The sequence below is a fragment of the Vidua chalybeata genome, chromosome 6, assembly GCF_026979565.1.
Source record: "Vidua chalybeata isolate OUT-0048 chromosome 6, bVidCha1 merged haplotype, whole genome shotgun sequence".
NCBI lineage: Eukaryota > Metazoa > Chordata > Aves > Passeriformes > Viduidae > Vidua > Vidua chalybeata.
The window spans coordinates 11601088-11613851 of NC_071535.1; positions in this window are offsets into that span (position 1 = coordinate 11601088).

A 12764-nucleotide genomic window follows, 5' to 3' on the forward strand; every position below is an offset into this window, starting at 1 on the left:
AATACTTTCTGCATTGAACTTGGGAAAAAAAAAAAAAAAGATTAGTTGAACCATTATATTGCATTGAAGTTAAGTGAAACCAGAGAGGTAAAAATAAAATGGAAACATCCACAAAACACAATGTGATTGTGATTCTCGAGTGGATGAAGAGCTCACTGGATTATTCAAGGTGCAGACATAATGGAAACAGGTGCAACAGCATATTTCAGTGAAATAAAAGAGCAGTAATAGCAAGGTTGTTACCTTAGCTGAGTTTAAACAGCTGAAAATCGGAGAAGAAACAGAAATGTAGCAGAATCGAGCTCCTGCAGCTTTTTGATAAATGGTTATGAGAAATATAACTGTCCTGGTAGACAGACCCAGGTTAGTGAATAGTATGAAGAAACATTCCTAGGCAACAAAAAACAATTATCTAAACCATTACAATGACATTATAGCCTGACACATCTTTGACTCAAGATATTTAGCCCTTGCCTAAATCCTGGAGAGTTTGAGAATCAATATGGACAAATAAACATTCCAACCTATAATCTAGAACATAACTTTTCTATTTTGAAGGCTAAGAGAGATCAAGAGTATGGACAAAGTTATATTGTGACAGTCAGCCTCAGTGCTAGAGATGTTAATTTGTTGGTGTAAAGATATAGTTCAACTTTCAAGAGTAGAGCCTGCAGACCTGATCCCAAGACTAGTTTTGTTCATCACTTCAGTGGAACTTGGACCCAAAAGCTGTTGAGCTGCAGTGGTTCTGAAGAAATTTTAAAAGTACTATCTGCTTTGGCTATGTAAGAGCATTGTAAGCTATTTTATGCTAAGAATATTGTATAATGTACTTTTACTATGAGCTGGAAAAATATCTCTGCAATTAATTCAGTGAATTGGGTATTCCAAAATAGAGGTATTAGTAGCAAAACCCCAGTGATTAAACCATGTCCAACATGGGAGAGAAAAAGTTCTCCCAGAAGAGCAGAACACGTTGACTCATAAAAAGGTGTAATGAGCACAGAGGTGGAGGTACACTGCATTGTACTGTTAAATGTTTTCTGGGAAGCTACTGGATAAACCATCTTAGGCAGGCAGTGGAACAGACATAAATGTCAAAAGGCATGATGCACAGCCAGCTGCTAACTCATGGAAGCAGATAAAGTTACTCACAGATAAAGTTACACCTCTTTCTTTGAACCAAGGTGCATATTTACACCACAGTGAGCACAGTGATGACATGAAAGCAATTAATGAAAATCCATGCCATTTTACAAACTGTAATACACCTCTTCTTTTACCCAGAGATAATTTCATCCATCATTGACTGTAGGCACCTCGGGAAAGTCTAGAAGAACTGCTGCTAAGCACAGTACTGCATAAGAAGTTCTAGCTAAACAGCAGAAAAAAGTAAGCTTCTTCTTAGCCTGCAGTTAAAGGGAAGACCTTCTGAACAGAAAATGAAAATTCTGGAGCTGTAGGTTGTCAGTAGGCCTAGTCTAAACAATTTTTGGTCAGAGCAAAACAGGTACCTGTCTTCCTGACATAATCTATTATATACATTAAATCTAGTACATTGCTCTGAGAAATAGTACTTTAGCTTTTATAACTAGTGTATTTCTGTCTGTACTTTCACCTACATAAAAATACATTAACTGGCTATCCTGTATTCTTGTCAAATTCTGACTTTGCTTGTTCTGCATTTTTTTATCCTGCATTAGACAGGTAACTGTAAATACATTATTACCACAATCCAATCACAGCAAATATTATGGAGCATTTGGGAAAATATTTCACCTGCTCGTTTGCTGCAATTGACTTGATAAAGTACCTCACATGCAGCCCTTGTATTTTATTGTGAAATTATTAGCATGGTTGTTTACTAGGATATAGGGCCTGAATGTCTTCAACTGGAGAAAATTGCTACAGGAAGGAAGGTACTTTGCCTTCCTCTGAAGCAACCTAATTTGATGTGGTGCAGGATTTTATGCGAGGTATATATTCCATTCATGTGGGAAATATAATTTTCCAAACATTTTCCTGTGAGGGTTGTGTCTTTGAATAGGATGACCTGCTAGAGCTGACTGTGTCACTCGGAGTCTTACAGATCAGAACTCAGATCTACCAGGCTTCAGGTATTCAGCACAATGTTTTGCTTGTTTCTTCTCTCTGAACACACATCAAATCAGGAACATTGTTGTCATCTGGAAAATAAGGTGACAGATTATATCAGAAAACTACTGGCCAAATCAGATATGCACCCAAAGGGATCTGGGATGGTCACTGTGGCCCAGGAGCTCACTGATAAGCAACCCCTCCTCCAAGGCTGAAAAGGCAAAGACCAAAGACATTGTTAACCAAAGAGTGCTACTGTCCCCTGAGAAAACCCTTGATGCCTCAGGTCAGTAAACACAATCAGGTGACAACAGTAATCTAGTTCTGTGTATTAGTGGGTCTCAAAAAAAACTACAGTGCTGGAGGCTTGGATACTACCACACTGAAACATCAGGGATTTGACTGAATTTTAAATCACAGTAGCATTGAGCACTTCTGAAAATTCTCATCTTCTAATATCATAAAACTGTCTGAAATACTCAAATTTGCATTCAGATTAACATAATGTCTTCATCAAAATTGCCTGAAAACATCAGCATTTCTATATGATAAGTATGCTACACTGGATGAGAATTGATCCATTTTCTTAATTCAATAGTTTAATGAATCCACCCTTCCTGCTTTCTTTCATACAAATTTATATCCCACATATGATAATCTCTCTAAGCAATTCCTATTACCTGCTAGATTTCTCCTCTTAAACTGTGGTCTTCTATGTTACTTAAGGCAAGTTTCACACTTTTGAAAATAGTTCATTTGCAACAGATAGCCATTTCTGTTCATTCAAGGGTTTGATACAGTATTAGTCCTCTTAATTACTGTTTACTATAAGATTTTTGTATGTTATATAACATGCTTGTCCTGGGAGCTCTGAGGTGGCTGCTCTGAACTTTGTAGGCATGCTTCTATTGCTCAGTTTTCTCCTTTTCTCTTTTTAAAGCTCAAGAATCATAAAATATTATGCAGGAATGAAAGGCCCCAAAGGTGCAAATTCCATGTAAAATATAATTTTATCCAACCTTGTGACAATAGCAACAGACAATCATTTTAATTTTCCCAGTAGGAATGTGGGCAGAGGTTATTAGCTCTCAAAATCCTGGAGCAATATACAGTACCAAAGTAAAAATCTGACTTCCCCCTTAAACAAACTTTCTCCTCTAAGAAACAGTTTGATTCACAAGTCTACTGAGCAAGATAAACATGAATGCTCAAATTCAATCCTTATGATTTGCAAGAGGGAAGGTAAGAGGAGACCACATACAGCAACAATAACCAGATTATGCAATAATGACAGTCTCTGTTTTGTTGGTCCTCTATCTACCCCTGCAACCCTTCATCACTACCTGAGTACTTTTGCCAGACTGATTGTGAATTTCTATTCTGTATCATTTAATGCAACCTACCTCATTATAATCCTCTTGACAGCACAGAAGTAAGATGAGATGATCTGACGGAATAAGCTGCCAGAAATAAAAGATATTTTAGCAGAAGAAAACTTCTTTAAACAATATGTTTCTGAAGGGAAATTCATCAAGGACAATAGCAGCAACAGAGTAATTCTTTAACAGTTAAGACATGAAATACAGACTACTGTGTAAAACACAACTTTGCCAAATTTCATATGGAAGATTGAAACACAGCGCTATGGGCAGATTTGTAATAAGGCATCAGGGCTATCCAGCAGTGTTCTTGTGTAATAATCCTAAATGGGATATCTGTCAGTTAAATGGGATTCTGCCAGTTTAATGACAAATTCAAGCTAAATATCTGAAGATCCTTGAATTTTTGGGATGATTAAAAATTGAACATAAATCCATACATAACCATTTGGATGATGACATTTTCAGCCTTCTCATTGCCAGAAACTTATTAAAAGTTTATTAAATTTATCTCTAGTATCTATGCATCTACAGAGGATCACCTAGAACTTGTATTTTTGAGTTTAATGATTACTGCAGCAGATGCTATTATTTTTTCTCAGTAGAATCAAATAGGTCCAAGAGCAATTTGGTTTAGTCTAGATCAGCACTTTCTAACATATTAAGTCTATTTGGAGCTGGTTCATGTTTTTTGAGGGGTTATGCTGTTTACATCATGTCCTGAAACAACTTTAAATTGCAAATTGCAATGTGAACAAACCATGATTTCCAGCTAATGAAAGCTTGTTTTATGAGTCAAGCATGATGCAAATTAATTAATTAGTTTAAAATCAATTTTGGATCTTTATTTTGGGATTTTCTACTTCTATTTCTTTGCAGTTGCAACACTAGTTGGTATTTTTGCTAAAACACAGCTTCCTCTTCTCATAAATTAAATCCAAGAATCACATACCTCCATGATCTGAAATCTAAATAAATTGTTAGATATTTAAAATAGAATACATTTTATAAGACTGAGACATTTAAAAATGGGCTGATTAACATGACTGTGGCATAAACAGTTGAAAATTGATTTTCCCTCTGAGAATTACCTTAAGAATTCTGATTCTTTGCTGTTAGCACTTAGCCAGTGAGGAATTCTGGTGTTCTTTGTTGGCAGAAGCAATCCATCAGTCCCTGGAAGAGACACGCTACATCTCAGCAAAGAAAATAGCCCACACTATTACCAACCTGCAACTGCCTGCCATGCTCCATGGCAGAATGGGATGTCACGTCCCATTAGCAGTATGTTAATGGCACCTACCTTGAAACATAATTTTCAGTTTTCAGAGCTGATGGTACTGGATTAAGGTTGAGGTTAGGGTTACAGGGGGATCTTGGTGACTTAAGAAGTTCTGTTTGTTCTTCATATTTACCAAATAAAGCAGGGTTTTCAAAGGAAGGCTCTAAAACAATAGCCGTATTAAATAATGGGATTAAACATGACTCTAACGCAATCAATATTTCCTCAGGCATTCAAGCAAGAAAAATTATTTTGGAAGTAGTCAATCAACTTCTTCATATCAAGAAGTGATATTATGTCTAAATCACAAATAATCTTTCCTCCTTTAATGTCTTATAGTACTGCATACTATTTCATTTCCATTCATTTCTGCTAGAGATTAAGAAAGACCAATTAGAAAAATTGTACTATGCCAGTTCTAAGAAAAAACTTCTTTCTAGAAACTAGACATGTTTATGGTTTGGAAGACCTGTTTTCTCACATTAGCTAGCATGATATAGCATAACTGCCCCTTTTCTACCTTGAAGAGCCTGAAAAGATTCATTTTCAAGTGAGTGAAATTTAACAATGTACAGCAAATATACTTAGCAAAAAGCTATTTAAATAGAGATTAACAGACATATGCATTTTCACAAATCTATTTGGCATCTGGGATCTGCTTTTTCTATTTTACCTTCCCTGCATCTTGAGACAATTGCAGGAGAAATAACTAGAAAAGCAACATTAGCAGCATATTGGAAGAATGATGGTTACAGATGGTATGAAGAATATTATCCTGTTGAAAATCTATAAAGACTCGGAGCAACAGACAAAAAGAAAGATATAAAAATACTTTTAAAATCCAAAAGCATTCTAGTTTAGTAGCTTTATCTGCAGAGTTAACAAAATACGCTTGAAATTTGAAGGTAGAGATTGTAAGAGGTCATGTTCTTAGTACATGCTCCAAGCTATATTGTTGTCAATACCTTCACCAGGATAATATTATATTCCCTACTTTTAATAATGTTCTCAGCTTGACACCATCAAATTATTATATGTTTCTTTTGACAAAAGTAAAGTTTGTATTTCTCAAAAGTCATTACATATGACATTTGCATTGCCTTTTTTTTTGCCTTTTATTTTGTAATAATAAAAGTGACAAGGTTTACTGGAACACAAAATCTAACCTAAAGTGTCCAGAATGAACATCTCCCAAGAGAAGAGTGGACTCTTCACCAGCGCTCTCATTACCAACATTAATTTTCTGTGTATGCTAGGGTTTCCATAGAGGTGTTTAGATGCTGACACAAATCTGAAATGAATGAAGACTGTGGGAATCTGTGCGTAGGTGTGCAGTAGCCAGGCTGCTGAGAGTTGAGCGTGACTGATGTGCAGATAGCAGGCTATGTGTGGAGAATGATAAATGTGGTGGGGGGGAGGGAAGATGAGTGCACGCGTGAAAGGGAACTTGGTTTCCATTGCCTGACTTTGCAGCACACCCCCTCTTTCAAGGTTATCTCCTCTCTCCCCATATTCGATTACACTTGACAGTGATGAGTGCTGCAGCCAGATGAGACACACTTATTTTGCTGAACAATCCCAGCGGACTTTGAAAGACAGAACAATCCCCCAGACAAGGAACGACTTAGGTCTCCAGGATACAAGCTGGGCATTTTTATTTTTTCTTTAGAAACAGAGGTTCAAAGCAGCTGAGGTTATTTGTAGACTGAGGTCAAACCCGGCAAATATCCAGATTGTCAGCTTTAAGGGATGACTTTATATTTATCCAAAAGTCCTGCTGCATCAATATAAAGTATTTGCAGGACCAGTCCTTCCTGGGACTTCTGTTTTCAGTGATCCATTCCAGTCACCAACCACACATAAGGTTCTCCAAGGGTGACCAAGAGACATGGACAGACAACACAGGGCAAACACAAGGCTCTGGCAGGCAAGGGCTCAGAGGTGCCTCTGGGAGCCCCTGGCCCTGGCTGCACCCTGAAAGTTTTCCTCTGTAGGTTTTGAGTTAGTAAAGGGACATCAGTGTCCCCTTTCTCTCTCCCTGGGACTGTGAAAATTTTGCACAACTGTTGTTGGACTGTCAGGGAAGGATTCTGAAGCCCATTCCCAAGCCCTTTCTGTTATTTTGTGTCTTAGCATTTGAAAATACTCCTCACACGAAAGAATTGGGTAACTTCTTTCTCCAAACTTCCTGCTTACATCATTCTGTGAAGGGAGGATGAGCAAGACTAATTAAAGATGTTAAATTCATTGTAATAGTTGGTCACTTTAATGAAAAACTCAATATTCAAACAAAGTGGTTGTTCCATTTTACTCTGTTCCTGACTTTTTTTTTAATGAAAGCATTAGTTACTTTGCAAATCAAAATAAGTGTATGTGCATGTACATTTGTATAAGTGTATGTATACACATACAACAAAGGGCAGGTTTAAATTTGATATTGGCAGGAAATTCCTTGCAGTGAGAGTGCTGGGTGACTGGAACAGGTTGCTCAGAAAAGTTGTTGATGCCCCATAACTGGTCTGTTCAAAGCCAGGTTGAATGGAGTTCTGAGCAATCTGGTCTAGTGTAAGATGTCCCTGGCCATGGCAGGGGATTTGGAAATATATGATCTTTAAGGTCCTTTCCACCCTAATCCATTCTGTGATTCTGTAAAATTTAGTAAAATTTCTAAATTCTCAAGAATTTGTTATACTCCATAGCAATTTGTTTCAGGGAAACCAACTGTCTTTATTTTAAGTGTTATGTTTTATTTTGCAGTTTTCCAGCTACTAACCTCTGGTTATTTTATATCTAGATTTGAGGTGATGAGAGTATTTATAACAAGGATTTAAAACATTATGCTGAAAGAATGTAACACTAATAGACACTGAAACTTTCAAAAGTTCCTATTATTCAAGTGTTGTGGCTCTTTTAACATGTTTTAACATTATAGATGTATTCTTCATAGACTCTTAGAAAATATTTGAAGTTTCCTGGCAGTATTTCTGTGGCAATGCCTGTTATTCATCCAAGCTGAACTGGAATGTACTGGAGAATCTAATCCTTGTTCTGTTTGGTGCAATAAGAATATTGTCTGCATAAAGTTACCAACAAGCTGTTACACATTCAATGACCAACTGAGCAATGGGATCAATCTTGCCCTAGACTATCGATTACTTGAGGTCAGGATTGAAGGCACTTGAGACAGTATTTCATGTTCAGACTCAGGTGTTTATTATTTCTTATCTATGTTACAGTCTCACTACTGTGAGTTCGGCAACCTTTTCATTAGCAAAGCACAAAATGGCTAACTAACTCTTGTTACAAGGTCTTTTAAAACTAAACTATCCAATTAAGAAAGGACACCTAGATTATTTTCCCTTTTAAACCAATAACTGATCCCCCGAAGTCCGCAATGCGGACTTTTCTGTCCAATCACAAAACACCACCCAAACCCATGAAGAAGAAGGAAGAAGAAGGTAAAGAAGAACAACCTGTCTCTGCCCTAAAACCTCCATCTTGCTTCATATTTATTTCTCTATTCTAATATCCCAAACTCTAAGTTTTCCACCCTGTGATATTACAGACTTCTAACCAACTACACACCCATAATCCCAGTGCTATTAATCAATTTTAAAACCTGTTCCACGACCTCAGGTCAAATGCAGTGCTCTCTTGTGAGTCTGTGTCTTTAAGCACAGAAAGTTTAAAATTCTCAGCATCCAGGATTCCAGCACTAGACTTTTGCTTTTACCTTTTGGCCCACCAAATTTGCAAATATCTGCTTCATTGGATTCTTTCTCTCACATTTATGAGATGTACCCCTCACACTGGATGAATTTTAAAATATTCAGTTCAAATCCCATAAAAGGCTGAGGCCAAAGGCTGCAGTCACATGACTGCTAAAATTCAAAGTTGAGACCTGACTGTACTTTCTTTCCCTGCTGTGGTTATTGTTAGCAATAATTTTACTAAGAAAAGTAGGTGGATTACAAAAAAACCTCCAAAAAGAGAAAGAATGAGTGGTTAAATAGCAGTGTTCAGCAAGATATACTTAGAATTAATAATTTTACTGTTTCCTCAGCCACACTAGTGATCATAAATCCTATATCTTTCTCCAAGCTCAGTGGCTGTGCCAGCCCTTCATCCTGAGAAACTTTGTGTGTCCTGTACAGGACTTCACAGTAGGATTATGGATTCAGGAGAAAGCTCTGCTCAAAGAGGGGCAGGAAGTCAAAGGAGATTTGTTTGATACAGCACACCAGCATGTGCAAAAGGAAAAGCAAGTCTTGAAGATAGAGAAATTGAAAAGGAGATAGAAAAAAAAGAAATTATTTTTTGCTCATGACAGATATTTTGTTTATTGAGGAGTTCTTCTGCCTTGACTTACTTTCATTTGGTAACTGGAACTGTAATTTCATTGGGCTAATTTGGAATTGACCACTAACATCTGGAAAAACATTTTTCGACCTGCAAGATTCACAGGCAAAAGAGATATGTACACAGAACTGACAAGTATTTTGTCTCTCTAACCTCCCAGTTGTATGTATGGTAATGGCTAAAGCAAAATCTGCAAATGAAGTCATGTTTTCTCTCGTGTCAACTCACTGAGAAAAAAGTTACATTTCTCATAAGAAATGCAATGGTCTTTCTCCCTTCCTCATACATGGAGGTCCTGGCATACAATCATTGCACATTTGCATTTAGTTCAAACTCACCAGTCTGCTTCTAGGATATAATGGAGCTTGAGGGGAAGAATTTGTTAATCAAAAGATTTTAAAATGGAAAAACTGTCCAGAATTTTGCAATGGCCTCTCTGCTCTAGAAAAAAAAAAAAACAAAAACCAAACCAACAAATTAAACCAAACAAACAGGCCCATCTTCCCCTAAACACCACAAAACCAAACAGAATACAGAGAAGCCAAATATTTTCCATGTCACCATTGGTTAAAACAAATGGGAACAGGAGTAGGGATGCAGTTACAAGATGCTGTGGTTACAGGAGCCACTCTGCTACTGAAGAAATGAAGAGTCATGAGACACAATCCTCTGCTCTATAACTGCACTTGCAGCTGTAAGAAGCAGTGAGTGATAGATTCCAGAACTTTCTTTTGTGTTTTGAATTCAGTGTCAGTCTAGAGGCATTAATCATTGCCTTTGAAGAAGCAAGACCTGTTTTTTTTTTCTTTTTTTGTGGTGAGAGGAAGATGCTACTGTTAAGTTTGCCCCTGGGATGCTGTGAGGATCTGCCTCCTTGAACAGCCAAGTTCTTGTACATTGCACAGTGATCAAAACTTAGTGGGAGCAATAAACCCAAATCTCCTGACAGTTGATAAGTAGCAATTGTAAGGAGGAGCTTCTGAGCAAGCCCACTCTGTCTGGGATGCAGGTAGGAATTCAAAAGCAGCACTTCAATAACTTAATGTAGCCAGTTATCCTTCTCTATCCCCTGACACTTTTGGTTTTCTTGCAAGTCAAGGCATGCGTATGGCTAAACATTGGCCATCTCCCCACCTCAGGCTGGCAAGGTAATGATGAAGAGTATGGGTAATATCACAGTTCACCTCTACCTCCACATCAGAGATGAAAGACCCAGTCTTCTGGGCAAACCAAATCAGCCAAAACCTGACTACCCAGAGGAATTTCCAACTGACAAATAGATCCAAGATCTCTCTCTATTCTAATGTGTTCTTGGGCAAAAGACAAAATATGTTTCAAAATTCAGGGCTAAATTTATACATGCAGTGCAATACTGCAGATATAATAGACTATTGGACCATGATATACATTTTTGTGTTGGTCTTTCCACAGACAGGATCCTAACAAAAGCATTTAAATACTTTAAATGGTGATATCACTAAAACTTTAAACTGTGAGTGGTTCCATATATTAAATATACAGATACATGTGGATAATTTTATAACCATAATTACCTCTCTTCATAATTGTAATGGTTTGACATCAATGAAACTCCAAAACTGTGTGTGGTTTTATATAGTAAATATATGGATACATATGGATGATTTTATAACCATAATTACATATCTTTATAATTGCCTTGGTTTATGTACGCACAAAAAAATGTGATGCTTAATAGTCTTTCTCCCAAAATATCAAAGGTGAAACAAGATACATAGTTTTTCACATTCATGTACTCCCTTTGGGGCAGTTCTTACACTCTTTTCTTAGGGCTGGAGCTTTAGACATAGCAAGCACCAGGAAAGTAGCAGGTACTGCAGATTGACTGCAATCAGAGCCTTGTTCCCTTTTAAAAGAATTCAGTGGGTGTTCCAAATTGAAAGATTTTGCCTTGACTTGGTTTTATACATATATTCACAAACAATGCTGCCTCAATCACTTTCAGTCTCAAGTGTGCACGAATAACTGGTAATTTCCTGCATTTGTGACATTCCATGATCCTGCTTGATGCTGCCAAAGTTTGTGACTACACAGAAAAGCAGTGGCAGGTTGATAGTGAATGACCCCCGGTAAGTTATTTTGAAATTGCCAGACTTTGCTCTGCAAGTTTAGTCTCTCATAGCAACGTGGGCAGCATATTCTGTGCTGGCTTCATTAAAAGAAAACGATTCTGTCTTTCAGCTAAAAAAAAAGAAAAGCTGGAACTGTTGAAGCAGCATGCACCTAATAAGCGACTTCTAAATCTGGCTCCATCATTTCGGTCTGTGGACTAGCAGAACGGAGCTTGCAGAATCCTTCTCAAGTAAGTATTTCTTTCTCTTTACTGCACGTTTTTTTTTTTTTTAAATTTAAAATTCATAAAAGGTAGCAAAGAAGTCTTCAGCCTTGAATTAGTGGTGCTGCAATATGACAACTGGATGCCTGCTTTAAATATGAATTAACATGCTCAGTTTCATTTGGCAGACATTACTGTCTTTAAAAGGAAATAGTTAATACATTAAGGTACAAGACAGCAAATTATATGGATGGAGCTTCCTAAAGCTGTAGTGCTGAAAGCTAATGAAATGATTTATAATTGACTGTCGTGGTAGGGTTTTTTAAAAATGAGGTATGTATATTTTGTTTGCATAATGCATATCATGCAACATGTCTATTTGATCTCATCAAAACTAGAAAATGTATTCTGAATATGCTACTGGCCATTAAGTATGAAATTATCAAAATAATTTATAACTTCAAGAAAGAAAAAATTCAGGCAGTGGCATTAATATTAATAAAGTTTATATGTACACATTAAACCTAGCTCAGGTTTGTATTAAATGATGAAGGAAAATATATGTAGTGCATTACTTTGTCTAATTATACAAAGTATTAGTCAAACACTGATAAACCAAACAGAGTACAGATGAAAAAATTGTTTGTATGAGAAACAAGAGAAATGCATAACATTCCCAAAACAAACAGCACGTACTCTAGCATGCTTTCTGCAGGAGTATTTAAACAGCTCTGATGGGCATGGTTCTTTAATGTAATGAATGAGGTGGGACTATGGCCGTGGAAGGAAAATAAATAACAATATTTTGTTTCATGTTTAAATTGCAACTGTTGTAATAGAAAGGGGTTAGGAACAGGCATTGCAAAGGGCTACTTTTACATTTGGTATGCAAACACACACATATCCAATTACAAACATACCTTTTTTTTTCTAATTTAGTCATACCAGCTTATCACCAATTCTTGTGACATGCAACTCTGGTTGCAAACATGCAGGTTTGCAGCCCTCAGCAGAAATATATTGTAGCTGCATCTGAGGTATAACAGCACCACAACTAATATTCTGGAAACATTTAGCACAAGCATATACTATCCCTCCAAGTAATATTATTTGTCATAGTTTTTACATAGGCAAAATTGTGCTGCCAAAAATTCACACTGTTTAGTTAAGTTCCGCAGAAAACTACGTAAATACTTCCCTCCTGCTCAAGTTACCCATCCCTCAATAATCCATGGTAACAGCAGTCAAAATTAAAATTATCACTTATTATTATTAAATTGCCACTTATTTCTCTCAGTTATTTTCAAATTACTCAGAATAACAATTTTTAAAA